This window comes from Podarcis filfolensis (genome assembly GCF_964270895.1).
Source record: "Podarcis filfolensis genome assembly, chromosome: 3".
Lineage (NCBI taxonomy): Eukaryota > Metazoa > Chordata > Lepidosauria > Squamata > Lacertidae > Podarcis > Podarcis filfolensis.
In genome coordinates, this window is record NC_139606.1 from 106594327 (window position 1) to 106612685 (window position 18359).

Sequence of the window (18359 nt, forward strand, 5' to 3'; positions counted from 1 at the left end):
TTTTCTGAACTAAGTTAGTAAATTTTCAGATATTTTGGTATCTACATTTCAACAGCATACAGCCCCAGTGTACTTGAAACTCATAAGCATAGTGTACAATTATTTCAGGGGAGTTTCTAGGTCCTACCTTACATCCGGTTTTCTTTTTTGAAAAGGTAGTTAATCGGTAGCTCAGTCTATTCAGAGTAAGTGTGCGAAAGTTATCTCCAAATGTTCAGGGCCTAATCCATTTAGGTTCTGGACATAGTGAAAGGGGATGAATTGTGGTATTAAGTTCCATGCCTAAGCCTTTGCTAGCTGGTTAAAAAGGGAGGCCAGAATGATAGCGGTCTATACTTGTCCTGTCCTGAAATTTCAAGGACCCCATCTGCTCTGAAAACCAACGGAGAAAATAGAATACTATTTCTCGTTCATATAGTATCTCTATTTTTAATCCAGAAAAAGCAATAGTGCGCCAAGTATTAGAAACTTGAGAAATAACTAGTCTTACTCTTTGTGATTTCTGCATTTGGCAGTCCCTTAAGATGTCTCTCAGGCCTAGCTTAGACAACTCTGTTCCTCTTCAATCATCGCAGCAAGAAAGCAAACGCCACACTTTGCAGTCAGCTGCTCCTTCGTGGTTCATCCTCCATTGGGATTAATTATTGATAATGTAGCTGCAGTAAGTTTCTATGGTAGGCGAAACGGCTTTGTCGGGCAAAGAACGCTGGCTCATTGCAATAGGAGAAAGCATGCTGCTCTCCTTGGCTGTAGAGAGGTCTGGCTTCGGAGTGTGCATGAACATGTTTCCAGCAGTTTGTTACGAGACAATTTAAAATTAGATTTTGTAGGAGGCTTGCGGCTCACTTTCTAAGCTACCCATTGGAATCGGAACTACCTGTCAGGAAATTCCACATGTATGGATTTTCAATTTGTGTTTTGCTAAATGATTCCTGTGCATTCTGCCATGTATTTTTGAGATACCCATGTGCAATACACCTTTTGAGTGCTGTGACAGAAAGTATTGTTAAGAGATGTGCATCTCAGCCCCCATGCTTGTCTGTCACATGCATGAATTCAGTGTACAGCCGTTAGAAGAAAGGAACCTTTTGCATGGAGTCACAGTGCTTTTGATAAAAATGTGTGCTTACCTTTAACCCTTATACGTATACCCAGATCAAGTATATGTCACAACAGGAAGCAGTAAAGTTCAGTTTATTACATGGACATGAAAACAGAAGATACAAGTGCTGCAAATATGCAGACAGCAAATGATCATTAAGCACGTACAATCACCTCTATTCTAAAGACTGGTTGGCATCCGTCTGTCTCAGGAAACAATGGAGGATTGCGCCTTCGGGGTTGAAGTCAAACCGTTGGAGAGTTATCGCAGCTGCTGTGGCTGTAGAGACTGATACCTGAGAGACAAGTTTTGCTGCAGTTGAGGCAGATGAAGGCATTAGGTTAGGGGAGCAAAATGTTGAACAGGGTTCAGATGTTTGTTCAAGATTACACTGCAAGAAAAGAAAAGTATATATCCAGAGGATTTGCGATTAATTGTTATGGTTTGTATTAGAGCAATGTTGACAGCACAAGCCAAACAATCTATTCCTCCAGGGATTTGTGGTTTGATGTAAGTCAGAAAGTGTAAAGTGAAGTCACTGGGGTAAACAGAATTCTAATCTAAGCATTCCTTGATGGGGCGTGAGCTAATTGTGACTAACCAGGAAAAGGATATTTGGAGCACAGTAGATAGCTCAGTGAAAATGCTGAGCCAGTAGCACTGTAAAAAATAAAGGCAAATTTTGTGCTAAGGATATTTAGGAAAGTCTTGTGATATTGGCAGTTTTATTGGCATCTATAGTGTGCGTAAGTAGGATTGCAGTCCACCTATATGGACCTTTGCTCTGATCCAGCAGCGCTCTTGTTTTCTTGCCTTTTGGAATGCGCACTTTATGCATCCAATTGCTAAGAACAATAGTTACTCAATATGTGGCACTAGTGAGCTTCCCGCAAACAGAGAGGCTCCCAGGGACCTCCTCCTCTGTGATTCCCCTGGGAAATTCAGCCAGACTTCTGTGACTCATGAGTCACCACCCGGAACTCAACTTCCCCTTCTGAAAAAGAGTTTCTACACAAAGCAATTTCACGTTTCCCAAGCTAGAGGCAGCATTGCCACTTTTCCTTTGACAACACTCCTGTGCCTTTAGTACCCGCAAGACAGGCAGAATGTTTGTCCTTCTAAGTGGCTTTTGGGGGCAGGATGTAAACTCCACAAGCCGCAGCTGCATTGGCCAAGAGTTACCTGTGCAATCCAAAGCACCTGGAGGGAACCAAGGCTTGTGACAGAGTGGTGGAGCCACTGTTGCACTGCACCCCTGCAGTGGAAGGCAGGTAAAACACTGCTCAAATGACAGCAGTGGCACCAGCTCAGGATCCGTGGGTTCTGGCCCAGCTTGGCCACTAGCCTTCCTCACCCCTGGAACACTGTGTTAGAACATTCCACTGGCTACCTCAATAGGAATCCTGCTGTGGCAGTACTTCTGCCTACCCCTTTAGAAAGCTGGAGAATAATGGAAGCAGTTGAACTGTTTTGGGTGTGGCAGTGGTGGTGGGGAACCTGCCCATCCAATTCCCTTCCTAATGTAGTGGATCAGGGGTTTGGATTGCAAGTTGAATCAGTCTTGTCCATGGTTTTAAAAGATGATAGCAGGCAAGACAGAGAAGGGATCTTCAGTGTCCTTGATGGCTCATTAAAGCTTCTTGTTCTTTTTGTACTGTATTATGGATATAAAAAAGGTAAAGGTAAAGGACCCCTGGACAGTTAACTTCCGTCAAAGGCGACTGTGGGATTGCGGCACTCATCTCGCTTTCAGGCCGAGGAAGCCGGTGTTTGTCCACAGACAGCTTTCCGGGTCATGTGGCCAGCATGACTAAACCACTTCTGGTGCAACAGAACACCACGACGGAAGCCAGAGCGCACGGAAACACCGTTTACCTGCCTGCCACAGCAGTACCTATTTATCTACTTGCACTGGTGTGCTTTCAAACTGCTAGGTTGGCAGGAGCTGGGACAGAGTGTTTGGAAGATTTGCCAACATGGATACCAATTTTAAAGCTTACAAAAGATCTTAAAGGCATGATGATGCTTTTGTGGCTAGAAATTTCTAATAAAATAAGGGGTGGGGGAAGGAACAAGTGCTTGGTTTGTGCAAGTACCAACCCCCCCTTTTTTTAGCAAGGCTTGTCTTTAACACTGGGACAAGCAAAAAACGTAGGAGAGGAAACCTCCTCCTCTTCCCTATTGTTTCCTCTTCATGCCAGAAAAAGCTTTCTTGCTGAATTTGTTTTTAACTACACGTTAAAGACAAAGAAGGCACTGTGCCATTAAAAAGGCAAATCAAAACACCTTTCTTTGCAAAACTGCTCCATGCCCAACTCTGCAAACACATCAGGTAAGTTCACAATAAACTACACACCTACACACACACACACCAGCCTGCATACTACAGACTTTGTAATAATTTATCACCTATTTTTCCAAGTTTCCCTTTGTCCAGAATATGGGGTTTCCTGAAGGTTTAGATTTTTTTTTTTCTTGTGCAAGCATGCATCCAGGTCTGGCAACAGCAAAATACAGTTTGTGAGTTAAATCAGCCAATGCTTGCTCAATGCTTGGTGCAGATTCTTCTCATTTTCTGAGAACTGAGCAGTTCATTGTCGTATAGTGGGTGGGACAGCTCTTATGATATATGCATGCACCATAGCTCATAAAAAGTGCCTTCCACCCAAGCCAATACAATAAAGCCTGCAGTGTCGGGTGTATAAAAGGAAACTCAACGGCTGTAGGCAAAGTCCATTTAGCAACTGCCAAACAGCAAGGTGGGGCAAAGTTGCCACTGCCCTTTTTCTCTTTTATGCTGCCGCACCTTAACGTAGTAACTTTTCTGGTAACTGAACAAGAATAGGTACACCAGAATGCTAACTATCCCATGCATATTCCTCAAGCGTTGACTGTGTGATAGCCACATATGAATGATCCATCAAAAAGACCTTGTCCAACGGAGACTTCTAATTTCCGTTGTTACCAAAACAACTACAGTATTTTTCAGTGAAGTCCGCTCATGCCATTTAGGCAACTCCTGCAGCCAAGCTGGTGCCAAACGTCTTGCTCTGCTTTCTTTTGGACCACTTCAACGAGGCTGAGAGGGGAGTCTTGTTGTCTGGGCAGCCCAGGACCTCCATACACACTGCCCAGGCTTGCACCCTGGTGAGGTCACTTTGGTGCTGCTAGCACAGTGCTCTGACTTCACCCCTGGAGACGCACTCCACTGTCCCTCGAGACCGACAGATGCCAACAACAACCGTCCAAGCCTTCGGATGCCAAATACCCAGCGTTGGGTAAACATTAAGTGAATCACACTTGCACAGGAGAGAACAGGCCCTCGGGAATCCAAATGTCCTTAGATCAAAGGCAGCCAGTTAACTATGCTGAAGGACCTCGCTTCAGGAGGCCAGCACATTTCATCATTCATCATCATTTTTAATTTGTATACCGCCTTTCCATCTTACAATACTGAAGGCGGTTTACAAGCTGAAGAAACAAAAAATGTACATTTTATAACAATCTAATGCAATACAAAAATGTGATAATAAAACATAACTTTAAAATAGGCAACCTCCATCAAAAAAGTAACATTCAAAAATCATTAGAATAGTATAAAATAATATCTACATATAAAAGTTAAACAGAAATTCACTCAACAGTTACAATAATATCTAAACTATAATCAATAAAACAACGGCAAGCCACAGTACATAATACAATACACATTGAGAAGCAGAGAGTGGGGCAAGGCATGTGGAAGGAGGCCTTGCCTGTTGGAGTCTCTCCCTCATTTGGCCCCAAATGGCTTCATGCAAATAAAGCACCACTGAGGGCGCTAGTGCCTGTTAGGATATTGATGTTCTGTTCCGCCTTAAGAGGAACAGATATGTGAAGTTATTGTATGTCACATGTCTGTTTACTTCCAGCACAGTCTGCTGGGAACTTCCGTTGTATATTGCTTTTGCTGTACTGCTGTTTGCTTGGACACGAAGGGAAGCAGACATGCTTTTTCCTTTGTTCCTGAGCTATGCTGAATAAACGCCTGTAAATAATGCCTACACATGTCTCTGTCCGCCACTTCCATTGTGGAGATTTATTCAATCTGCTGATAAGAGCGTGCTCAGTCTCCAAAGGGTTCGGAGGCTCGAGTCGCTGATTGATGCTGTTCCGAGAACCGGAGTTCGCCCGGCTGACGGCCGGTGGCTGGAGCCAGCTGGGGGCCTGCCAAATGCCCCCGTCTCCCCGGACGTATCCCAACAGTGCCCTGAGTAGGTGGGATATCCTGACTGTTTTGTTCAAGAGGGCAATCTAGGTGAAAGGAAGCACTACAAATTCTTCAGCCAGTGCATACTCAAGGAGCTGCCTCTATTGCTTCTGGAGGACACTGCGCCCAGAAGCACGTTTGGCAGCTTTTGGTGCTAATGAGTCCTGTCAGTGGAAGCCCTGCCCAAGTATTAACACTTCCCCCCTCCTGAAATAAGTTCTTGTGGTGGGTGTGGGTGGGTGTCAGGAAAACCTCCAGAACATAGCAAGTCTGGAGGAGATGGCACATTCCCTCTGGGAAGCTGAAACACTTGTACAGATAAAGCATCCATCATTGCTTGATGCTGAATCCCACTCACTGTCTAGGATGGTGGGAACAATGACATACCAGCCAATTGTCCCGCTTTGAGAGGGACATCTTGGATTCACAGAAGCCGGGCGTGGATCCCGGATGTTCTGCTGCCGCCACTGTGGCCTCCACCATGGCTGCCGCCATACTTCAGGCAGCTGGGCTGCACCTCCAGAAGTGCAGCACCAGCTTCCGGAAGAGCGTTTGTGGCCTTGGTGGGCCTTGCAGTGGTGGGGAGGGTCATGTCCTGATTTGCCCTTCCAATATTTTGGAGGATACGCAATGAGAGTTCTGACATTTAGTCAGTGAATTGGTTAGATTCATGAAATAAAAACCTTTTGATTTGGGGGGGGGGGGTTGCTCTTGATTAAATGTACAACAATCTTTCTTTGGAGCTCTATTTTTCCTCCCTAACCTTGGCTCTGAATTACATTCCCACCATTTTTTTCTTGTTTTCCTTTGTTGTTTAGTCGTTTAGTCGTGCCTGACTCTTTGTGACCCCGTGGAACAGAGCATGCCAGGCACTCCTGTCTTCCACTGCCTCCCGCAGTTTGGTCAAACTCATGCTGGTAGCTTCGAGAACACTGTCCAACCATCTCGTCCTCTGTCGTCCCCTTCTCCTTGTGCCCTCCATCTTTCCCAACATCAGGGTCTTTTCCAGGGAGTCTTCTCTTCTCATGAGGTGGCCAAAGTGTTGGAGCCTCAGCTTCACGATCTGTCCTTCCAGTGAGCACTCAGGGCTGATTTCCTTCAGAAAGGATAGGTTTGATCTTCTTGCAGTCCATGGGACTCCAGCACCATAATTCAAAAGCGATCAGCCTTCTTTATGGTCCAGCTCTCACTTCCATACATCACTTCTGGGAAAACCATAGTTTTAACTATACGGACCTTTGTCGGCAAGGTGATGCCTCTGCTTTTTAAGATGCTGTCTAGGTTTGTCATTGCTTTTCTCCCAAGAAGCAGGCGTCTTTTAATGTCGTGACTGCTGTTACCATAGGGAAATTCTTGTTGCTGTGGTTGTTAGCTTCTTGCCCTCAAGAGGGATGGGAAGAGTCATGTAGCATCTACTCCTTTTGTTTTTCTCCTCTCTTACCCCTCCTGTTTTCTATTTGTGTTCTTTTTGTAAATTTCAAATCTATATCTGCTTCGTCCAATATTTTACAAACAGGGCATATCAATGATTCAATATAAATAAGAGATTTAACCTCCTATAGAATTCCACTTTATCTTACTGGTTTATCGTCTGTTAAAACCACAGACCTGGCTGACTCAGCTCTTGGCAAGTGCAAATCATGATTTGTGGAACACGTTGTGTACACTACTGCCCCAACAGACCCAGATCAGCAAGAAGGCTCAACGGTTGCTGAACGTTACCTGGGGCTTTCAGAACAGCAGCTGGGTCCTGCCTCCACCCCTCAGCCACAAACTCTGTATCAAATGATCAACCTTGGACCTACCCATGCAAAACCTAGAAAAGGACTTGCATGTCAGATACTTCTACTGTATCCTGCCCCCATACCCTACTTAAAACGTAGTGTTTTCTTTTATTATCATATGTAACCTAGCACTCCAGGTGCTGGCACTGTTGGTTGCTGAAATTGCACTTTTAACACTGTGTCGAAAGAGAGCTGAAGGAATCGTTTCTGCAGCTAGTGTCTTAATTCCAGTGATTTCATGTCCCCAGTGAATGATGGTTGTATTCACTGTACCCTATACCATCACACATATTTGCATTTTAGCTTGTGTTCTAGAAGAATGCTGTGGTCTGCGTCTCTGTGTTGCGCAATATTTTTGGCATGTGAAAGTGTGCATTTTTCCTGCTTCCCCTGCCCCCTGAAAAACACTTCTACATTCTGTTCACCGCAGTAGACACTTCTGCATTCTAATTCCAACATATTTCTGTTCTGGGAGAAGTCTGGAAAGCCACAGAAACCGACTAGAAAGTGAACAGAGAGTCTCTGCTATATAGAGGGCTCCTTCGCTACAGGCACAATAGTTATAGGAAAGTGGGGCATACGGTTCACCAGAAATACCTTTCTTGTTGAAAAAAGCAGGAGCCATGGTAGTACTCACCCTTTTCGTTTATGTTTATTTCCTTTGATTCCTCCTCCTGCCTTAGCTGGTTTTTGTTTTCTTGATAGTTGCATACAAGCTGCAGCAGTGAAGAACTTTGAGCATGTACAGAAACCAGAGGGTCATCGTCACACTTTGCTTCTGTTCAAGTATTTGACTCTTAATCAAGCTTGAGTCTGTACTTTCCTTATAAATTTAAACAAGGGTTTAAGTAAGCTTTAGGCTGATGACACACAAAAAGCTTGTTTGTCTTGTGATACAGAAAGGTGTGGGATTTTGCTTTCTTTGAACTGGATTCCACCCCAACTGCTACCTTTATTTATCCACAATAACAAGACTTAACTTGCTACATATATTTGGGGAATTCTTGGGTGGTGCAGTAAAGTGTGCTATGAAGTAGTGCTCACAGAAAATGAGTAACATTTCTCCTAAGAAATTTTAGTCAAGCCCAGAAGAGCAATTGTTTGGCTAAACTTTAAACACTCCTTGGTGAAATAACCTACTCCTTCCTATAAGGCGGATTTATTGAACTGAGATTTTAGCGATCAATTTTTGCATTCTTGGTGATGCCACTCTGTTTGCCAGACCAGAGGCACTAGAAAATTAATACGCTTTCTTAGATATAACCTCCAGGTAGCTATTTGCTTTTCTTAGGATGCCTGAGAGAGAAATGAAATATCATGCACATGGACTATACATTTTTCCCCATGTATTTGTTACAAGGGAAACATATTACTGCAATTCCATACCCTCCAACATTTCTCTGATAAAAATAGGGACATCCTATTCCATTATTATTATTATTATTATTATTATTATTAATACCCCACCCATCTGACTGGGTTGCCCTAGCTACCCTGGGCAGCTTCCAACATATATAAAAACATAATACAACATTAAACATTAAAAAACTTCCCTATAAAGGGCTCCTGCTCTCACCTGTATAGGCAGCCCCCATGACAGCAAGGGATCATTGCCAAACGAAAAACAAGGATACCAGAGGGTAAATAATCCTTGCAAATTCCCCCCAGGTTCTCTGTTTAATTGGATCTTTAATTGGCTTTAAATTACCGGCATGTGATGGGAAAGGGTTGCAACAACGTACTGCTGAATATGCCAGCTACATGGATCAAAGGTTTGAATTAAGATAAGAATTTCTTCGGCGTGAGTGTTGTTTGGGGAGAGGGGAGCCCACGATTTATTTATTCTAAGCTGCTTTTATATATTTGTGATTCAGCAACCCTTTCTGGAATATAAGATAAGAATATATTTACAAGTGAGGAAAGGGTGTTGGAGTAGTACTGATATTAACAAGCAAAAATGGAAACTGTGTGTAATCTGAAATGAAGAAAGGAGAGGGGGAGAGGAAGCTCAAGTAGGACTGTGTTGGAAAGACAGAGTAATTTCTCTCACCTCCGTTTAAAAACAGCAGACAAGGAAAAAGAGACTGAGATTTGTGGGTGCTACTGACAGAATGTAATCTAAGATAAAGTTTAATTGGGGCATAAATATCTTGCTGGAAGGAAAAGAATTGGGGGGCTGTCATAAGAATGCTGCAGAGATTCTGGGAGTTGGAAAGGGGTATTAAATCTTCAGCGCGTACGAAAACTGCCCACCTTTTCCTAGACAGAGGGGGAAATGGCGAAGATCTGTGACAATGGTTTCTAGCAGAATGTCGCCTGTTCTGAGACATCGAAGCGAGGAACGGAGAGATAAGACCTCTGAGAAACTTCGATATTCAGTTCTGCCCAAAGCCACGATGGGAGAAAACAGCAGCTGGGAAGTGAAAGAGACAACACCATATATGGACACAGAAGGAATCTCCATGGTCATTTTCACACGCACGACAGAATAAAGATAATAGTTTGAGTTCTTCACTTGAAGCTTTATAAATTTATATATTGTTCCCAAGAATATTTTAGTGGTCTGGCAACCCAACACAAATCTGCTTCTTAGTTTTGGTTCAAGAAAATTGTGTAAATCTCCTAGTAAAAATTCCAGAGTAACATACAACCAATGTGTTTGTCATTCCAGCTAGTACCCCATCAGATATTTTTTAAAGTGAGAATCTATACAAAATAGGTTATTTTCAGAAAATTGTTCTTTGTATTTAGTCCTCCTCAGTTTTAGTACAATGAAGGGATTACCCAGAACCTGAAGTGAGATGAAAAAGCAAGGGCATGGGGTTATTTAATTGCTTCTGTCAGTAAGCAGTTGACATATTCACAGCAAACTTGAATTAAAGCCACAGACCTGTGTATTAACAGGCCCTCCATCTCTCTCTCACAATTTTATGACTTTACTACAAGATGCAACTTCGAAGGTAGTTCTTCTCCTTCTAAGCATGTCATTTTGCAGCACGTTTGGTGATGCCTATGTGGAATATTTACACTTACGAAGAATGTTGTTCGTCTGCTTTTGAGAAGACAATGCTTAAGTCAATGTGAACTTTCATACTAGACATTTTAGGAAGGGGTAGGTGTGCACTTCTTAACAGGTCACAAAAGTGACTTTAGTGACTCATACCGTATCATGAGAGGAAACAGAAAAGATTGCTATCACAAAAGTCCTGCATACTCAGGAGCATGAATAGAGCTGGTGGCTGTGTTTCAACTTGTTAAGCTACCATGTTGAAATGCAACATGTTCTGTAAATACGTCTTGTTGATAATAATATGCAAGCAATGAGTTCTGCTGCTCGTTTTAGTACTAAATTGCCAAAGCATGAGTAAGACATTGCCATGAGAATATATGTGTACAGTTCCTTTTAGATCAGCAAACTTTTTCAGCAGGGGGCCGGTCCGCTGTCCCTCAGACCTTGTGGGGGGCCGGACTATACTTTGGGGGGGGAAATGAATTCCTATGCCCCACAAATAACCCAGAGATGCATTTTAAATAAAAGGACACATTATAGTCATGTAAAAACACGCTGATTCCCAGAACATCCGTGGTCCGGATTGAGAAGGCGATTGGGTCGGATCCAGCCCCCGGGCCTTAGTTTGCCTACCCATGTAAATTTAGATCAAGATCCAAGTTGTGCATTCAGGGCAAAATCCACTGAAAAGTCCTTTGCAAACTCCATTGGAATGAATAGGAGTGCAACTGTGCTCTTGCACTTGCCCCCAGTCGGTTCCATTTGTGAAGGAGAACTTCCCCCTTAATGGTGCGATGAGGCAAGAGCAGGTCAACTGGAATGCAGAAGGAATGGATAAATTCCAGACTAGAAATTATTAAGAATCCTGGAAAACTGGATGGAAGTAAGTGACAAGCAAAAAAGGAAAGCATTAGCTAGCTCACAGGTTTGAATTTGGGAGTTGCGGCTCAGGACAGGCTGGAGGATCAGATCAAGAAGAAGAACAGACCACGTGCTATCTGCAAGGCAGGCATGCTTGGGGAGAAGCCAGAAAGTGGTTACCTAAAAGGACATAAGAATATAAGAAAAGCCCTGCTGGGTCTGGCCAAAGATCCATCATAGTCCGGCATCTTGACCAACTCACACTCACATGACTATGGGAAGCCAGCCAGTAGAATACAACAGCCCTCTTCCCAACAAGGAGTAAAGGGAAATTTCAAATGGAGACAAAATTGACAGGCAGAGAGGAGCACAATGTCAAACTTTGGACATGTGCTAATACTAATGAAGTTGGCCAGGCAAGCAACTTCATCATGTGTGCTTTCCAGTTACTATTTTTTATCTGCTCTCTGATGTAAAAAATTTGGAATAGCACACGTCTCTCTCTGGGAGCAACACTACTGCTAAAGCTGCAGTTCTAAATACATGACTAATTTCAGACCAGTGTTTGGCTACTGCTGCCAGATAACTCCCTAGGGAGGGCAGGAACCTGGCAACGAAGTGGTGCAGAATAGATATTCCCTACCAAGAAGAATAAATGGATGATGCAAATATTAAGTACTGAGCAGGATACAGTCAATGGGCAGACCAAATAAAAGAGAGAGAGATTAAGTCATGTATTGCACTAGATGGAGGTGTTTTCGTTGGGGGACTATGCAAACATTTGACTAATATAGAACTGTTCATCAAACCTAGAAAAGAGTTACTGATAGCTCAAAAGCTTGCAGATTCTTCCACTAAAGGAAGTGAACCTGATAGACCTTATTGGAGCATTCATTCATTATTATTATTATTGATAAATAATACATACATTGCTTTCCTATTATAATACACAATGGTACAATAAAATGAGTATGAATATAAATCCAACCAACTGCAACAAGGAAAATAGAAGACAATTCAACAGTTACAGGAAAGCAAAAACAAAACCAGTGTCAAGGAAAGGTCTCACAAACAGTCAAATTACAATTCTATGGGAGGGGAATAGAAGTATGTTGTAAGGAGGGTTCTCTTGGGCATGGACTAGCTTAAGCTCACATTATTGCTGTTCTCTAATCTCTTTCAATAGTTTAAATATGATTGGGTATTAGCAGTGCTTTTTTTAGGGGGTATCCATGGGTACGCAGTACCGGAAACTCTTTTTGTTGTTGTTAAAAAGTGTGGCACTTACTGGAACAACTTCATGGTGAGTACCAGCACTACTTTTTCTAGAAAAAAAAGCACTGGGGTATTAGGAGCACCATGGGCTGCCTAGCCATGACCTATGTGCCTCCTAGAACTCCATGCTCTGGGTCTGGGAGCAGGCAGAGATCTACATCACACAGGTGAGGCTCAGGAACAGCTATAGCTGCCTGTCTGCTCACAGCCTTTTCTCCCCAGTTGCTGTGATGGTCACAGCCACATGTCAGTGAGGAGCTGCAGCTCTAGTATGAATTGAACCTGGGATATTTTACATCCAGTATACTTATTTTACATCCAGTATACATTTTACAGCTGGGATGCGGGTGGCACTGTGGTCTAAACCACTGAGTCTCTTGGGCTTGCCAATCGGAAGGTCGCCGGTTTGAATCCCTGTGGTGGGGTGAGCTCCCGTTGCTCAGTCCCAGCTCCTGCCAACCTAGCAGCTCGAAAACATGTCAAAGTAGATAAATAGGTACCACTCCAGCGGGAAGGTAAATGGCGTTTCCGTGTGCTGCTCTGGTTTCGCCGGAAGTGGGTTAGTCATGCTGGCCACATGACCCGGAAAAACTGTCTGTGGACAAAACACCAGCTCCCTCGGCCAGTAAAGCGAGATGAGTGCCGCAACCCCAGAGTCATTTGCGACTGGATATAACTGTCAGGGGTCCTTTACCTTTTTATACATTTTACATCCAGTATACTTAGGAAGTTATTGGAAACCACTGGAGTTCTCTCTTGCGTGGGGCTGGCTGGAAGTTTGCCACAGGCATTTAGCTGACCATTGTGAGAGCAGGATGCTGGACTCTATGGGCCAATGACCTGATCCAACAGGCTCTTGTTCAGTTTTTACGAGAAAATGTGTCATGAAAAAAGTGTGTGTTGTTTCTGTGTGACCAAATAATACGAGTGAGTAATAGTTTCCTCTGTCTAACAGACAATGATCATGCTTTGCTTACACTGATGACGAACTCAAGAATCCACCCTTGCCCTTTGCTTCGCCTTTTAATTTCTCTCTTATCTTCCTGATGGTCTCCATTTGCCTGTTACTCCTCCTCGCCTAGCGCGCTCTCTCTCTCTCTCCTGTTCAGATTGCCCTTGGGCACCGTATAAAAATAGCTTGCTGAGCTCATGGAAAGTTGTACCTGGTTCTCAGCACTTGGGTACCTCTGCCTGTTCTTCCTGGGTTCTACACACAAGTATATATGCAGTATTTTTTGAAAGGGGCAGATTGTACACTTGTACAAATAATCCGCTTACAGATATGAAGCAGATAGACAAACTCACTTCATAAAGATTGCTTAAAAAACATACTCTTGTGTTCCCCATCACCGTGATTTAAAGAATGGTAAAAAGCTGTGGTTGGGGCTTTGGGGAGCTGTCAATTAATTTTAAAAGTGTATTGGTTTTCCAAGGCCTTCTGTTAACAGCAATTATACTTTCTGATACACACACAACTCCCTGTGCTCTTTCTATTCTCACACATTTTTACTAGCATGTACACACAAGAAACAATAAAAGGAGAAAAAGCAATAAATCAAACAAAACAGGTAAAAGGGGGGAGCGAGAAAAGTCAGAAAGTGCCTGCTGTTTCTTGTTCCGATTCCTTTCTAAGATACTTGTCACCAGATAACATGGGTAGCAACAGTATGGAAACTGAATAAGTTTTCCGTGACTCTTTCACTGAATACTTGTGGGCGGAACGGGGATTTTTTATGTTTTTGTTTCCCTGAGGGCTAAATCCATGGGAAGTAGCCATGGAATGCTATTATCCGTATTTAGTATAACAGGTTGCCATTTCTGTAATGCTTTAGTGTAGAATATGTTTTATAATTCTCGGCTCATTTGTGTATCACAATTTTGTTTGTTCCTGGAGTATTTATACTTATTGGGTCTCTGTAGAATTTGAAGCAAGAAGGAAAGGAAGGAATGCTTGTCTCCCAAGGATTGCAGAAATGAGGGGAATAACTTTATGGCTTTTGTCACTGCCCAGAGGAACAAGGGACTCTGGGAGGTTGAATCCCTTCTCTTCCATCTAGGAAGTACACATGCTAAGGCAAAGACCAGCCTTGCCCCAGGCACCAACCAGAGAACAAGTAGCAGTAGGGAGCTTGCCTTACCCCACCAGAAAAAATACTGTTCCAACTCCCAGTTACCCTAGGACTGTAAAAGAAAGGACACAGTGCCCAGAGGAACAAGGACCACTTGCTTTTGTACTTCTGTGAAAGAAAACACACTTGCAAGGCAGATCAGCTGAGCTCGACATAGCAATAAATGCCTGCTTACAACTCACAACTACATACATCAGTGGCATAGCGTGGGGGGTGCAGGGGGGGCCGGCCGCACCGGGCGCAACATCTGGGGGTTAGGGTTAGGGGGCGCAAATCCACGGGTTAGGGGGCGCAAATCCACGGGTTAGGGGGCGCAAATCCACGGGTTAGGGGGCGCAAATTACTTGCCTTGCCCCGGGTGCTGACAACCCACGCTACGCCACTGACATACATTCTGGCATTACCAAATCAATCTCCCTCCTCTACCTTTTCCCATCTACTCCACCTTACTTTGTGTGTCTTGTCTTTTTTGTTTGTATGCCCAAGAGCCTGTGTCCCTTTTTTATAGACAGTATCTGCCACAAGTATCTTATTTTATTTTTGATTGGGGTGAGCCACTTTGGAAGACAATTTTTGTCTGAAAAGCAAAAAACAAAAATACAATAAATTCTTGGGGAGAGGATTCATGTATTCAGATACCAAGGATTTCAGGCATATTCCTCGCAGGTCTCTGGGTCTGGTGTATGCTCACTGCTCCATATTATAGTTACAGCAGTATTGCCAGTAGTAAGTATGTGTGAAGGGCAATCCTGTGTCACAAAATGTACTTATTTAAAGTATTTCTAAGCTCTTCTTCAGCCAAAAAGGCTTTTGGATCTGCTCAATAAAAAGTAAAGACAGTACCTCAAGCTAAACATTGATGGTCATGTGTCAGAGAGCCCCGATTCATCTGTAGTGCTTGTACTACATGTTTAGGGCAGTGGAGGGAAACCCGTAGTCCTCCGGGAGTCATTGGACTTCAACTCCCACCAGGCCCTGCCAACATGGCCAATGGTCAGGTATGGTGGCCACTGAAGAACAGCAACATGTAGAAGACCACACGTTCTTCACCCCTGGTTTTGAAGGACAGATCTGTCCCTTTTAAAAATCCACATGGTCTTTGTGGTTGAAACTTGGCAACCAGGGTATGTTCTTTGTACTAATAACAGGCAGAGATCATTTCTTGTGCTGCTATGAGTTTGAGCTCTATTTAATGGGAGAGGCCAGAGATTGGACCTGGAATGGGAGAGGCATAATGAGCACGTCTCTCTCACTGAACTATGGCCCTGCTCCATGTTTTATGGTACCTGAAAGACCAACAATTTGATTGTGGCACAACTTTTATTGTTGCCAAAGCTCCTCCCACAATAATTCTGTTTGTCTTAAAGGTGACACAAAGCTCTTTTGGCGTTTGTTCCTTTTCCTTTTCCAGTTTCCTGGACATTCATAGACTCACAGAACTGTCGAGTTGGAAGTTAATATTTCTTGAATATCTGCTTTCCCCCCTGTTCCTGCAAATAAAAAAACCAAGGAAAATGCAAATAAGGAACTGGGAACCAACTTCACTCTCCTGTAAAACAGGATAGTTAAAGAGTGTTGGGAGCAGATCTTGACTATGCCCAACTCTGAATACAAAAGAGAGATTTAGGTGTGCAGAATCATTTTCTGCGGCTCTCAAAGCAGATTATGGATGTGTGAGTGAATCTCAGGTTTCCTCCATAAATCTGATAAAGGTTATTAAGAAAAGCATGAACATACCAATGTAAAGCAGTTTCTTGCAGGTGGATACATCAACAGGGTGGGAATATCACAGGAATGGCTTGGTATTAATAAGTATAATATTATCTCTTTGTCTGTGGGCCAGGGGTGGAGTACTTAGTCAGCTTTCTATGCTTCAGTAGGATCTGCTGTCAGGTCAGCACTCCGTAGAGACAGGTAGACTTATAAACAGCTTCCTTTTTAATAGGAACAATATATGACAACATAAATTTATTGCTGCTAAGCTAAGCTGAACAGCTCAGGCAGCTTTTTACTAACTCCAACATTATAGGAGGGAGAGAGGTGGGGCTACAAGGCTTCTCCATGAGCTCTGTTGAAAGACCAGCAACTTTATTTTTGTCCTCTCTCTGAAACCTTTCTATTCCTGCTAGTCAATACAGAATGCTGTAACTAAGAAATAATGCCCGAATTTGCTTTTTTTCTCCTCCCCTTCCAATTCATTTTTCCTTTTGTGTTGTGCTCTTTTAGACTATATGCTTGATGGCAAGGACTGTCTTATCACAGACCTTTCTAAGTCAATCTGGGCCATTTTGGGCTAAAGAGTGGGATTTATAATTTTAAAAAATAAACATATACAGTATGCAGAGAGACAGAACAAGAGCCATACCTAGTGAGACTAAATTATAAAAGGGAAGCTCTGGGCCCAATTCAAAGTGCTGGTTTTGACCTGTAAAGCCTTAAACAGTCAGGTATTGCTTAAACAGCAATCCTTCAAGGACCACCTCTCCCATGCCCAAAAGGTCCATCTCTCCCCATAGGAATCAACTCAGACCTTGTGATCCCCTTAAGAACCTACCCGCCTCTCCTCATTTGAACCAACCTGTACCCTGTAATCATCATCTGAAGCCCTTCTTGTCCCCCCTTCAAAAGATGTCTGGAGGGTGGAAACACGAAAATGAGCCTTTTTCTGTGGTGGTTCCCCATTTGCAATGCTCTCTCCAGGGAAGCTCATCTGGCACCTTCAGTACCTATCTTTAGACTCCAGACAACAATGGTTCTCTTTAACCAGGCCTTTGGCTGATAATATTCCATGGCCTTCAAGTGTGTTCATGGGAGTAGAGTTCTTGGTTTTTGTTCTATTCTGTATTCTGTGTTCTCATTTTGTATTTTTAGGTTGGGAACTACCCTGTGATCTTCAGATGAAGGGTGGTATACAAATTCAATAAATAATAACAGAATAAAATAGAATTTTAGAGTTGGAAGGTACCACAAGGGTCAGTTATGTAGTTTTATTAGTGGACACTAGAAACCCTGGTTCCATTAGAAGTCCTTGAAGATTTATTACAGCACAAGGAAGAAGCTTTTGATAGATGCAGCTCACGATCCATCAACTTTAAAATTTGAGGGCATCCTTTCTGACTTTCCCCACAGGTGCCCTAAATTCCCTGTCCCTGTGTTTGCCACAGATTTCACCAGCGCCACCAATTTTTTCGGGCACAATTGCGACAGTTACCAGCAGGCTGCCAGGCAGTCAAAACCTGTTCCTTGAACTTTAAATTCTTGCGGGCTAACTTCTTGGTTTCTTGTTGGGGTGTGGGGAGAAAATAGAGCGAGAGTTTTCAGTTTGTGCACTGCGCTGCCATCCACCTGGCGAGCCCCAGCCTTCCAGGTGAGAGCCAGTGTGGTGTAATGGTTAAGAGTGGTGGACTCGTAATCTGGGGAACCGGGTTCGCGTCTCCACTCCTCCACATGCAGCTGCTGGGTGACCTTGGGCTAGTCACGCTTCTCTGAAGTCTCTCAGCCCCACTCACCTCACAGAGTGTTTGTTGTGGGGGAGGAAGGGAAAGGAGAATGTTAGCTGCTTTGAGACTCCTTAAAGGGAGTGAAAGGCGGGATATCAAATCCAAACTCCTCTTCTTCTTCTTCTTCTTTTTCTTCCCCAGTTGGACCAGCACACAGGTACAGTGGTACCTCGGGTTAAAAACTTAATTTGTTCTGAAGGTCCGTTCTTAACCTGAAACTGTTCTTAACCTGAAGCACCACTTTAGCTAATGGGGCCTCCCGCTGCTGCTGTGTGATTTCTGTTCTCATCCTGAAGCAAAGTTCTTAACCTGAGGTACTATTTCTGGGTTAGCGGAGTCTGTAACCTGAAGCGTCTGTAACCCGAGGTACCACTGTAAATTGTGTAAATACCACCCATCCCCATTTTTTAAAGTTACATTCAGACGGCGCTCCAGCAGGATCCACCTGC

General features: G+C 43.4%; 1 long non-coding RNA gene across 5 annotated transcripts in view; it reads right to left on the reverse strand.

The window, feature by feature from the left end:
• Positions 1-140: 140 nt before the first annotated feature.
• Positions 141-18359, reverse strand: part of LOC310758825 — a 33957-nt gene continuing 15738 nt past the window's right edge. The window contains exons 1-5 of one of the 5 annotated variants that reach the window (XR_014545969.1): positions 16148-16734; positions 14861-14987; positions 7773-9548; positions 3512-4573; positions 141-1493 (exon numbers count right to left, since the gene is read on the reverse strand). This is a non-coding gene — a long non-coding RNA (uncharacterized lncRNA). Of the gene's footprint in view, positions 1494-3511; positions 4574-7772; positions 14595-14797; positions 14988-16147; positions 16735-18359 lie in introns of those variants that run through there. The other 4 variants (XR_014545971.1, XR_014545972.1, XR_014545968.1 and 1 more) reach the window with 4 other exon arrangements.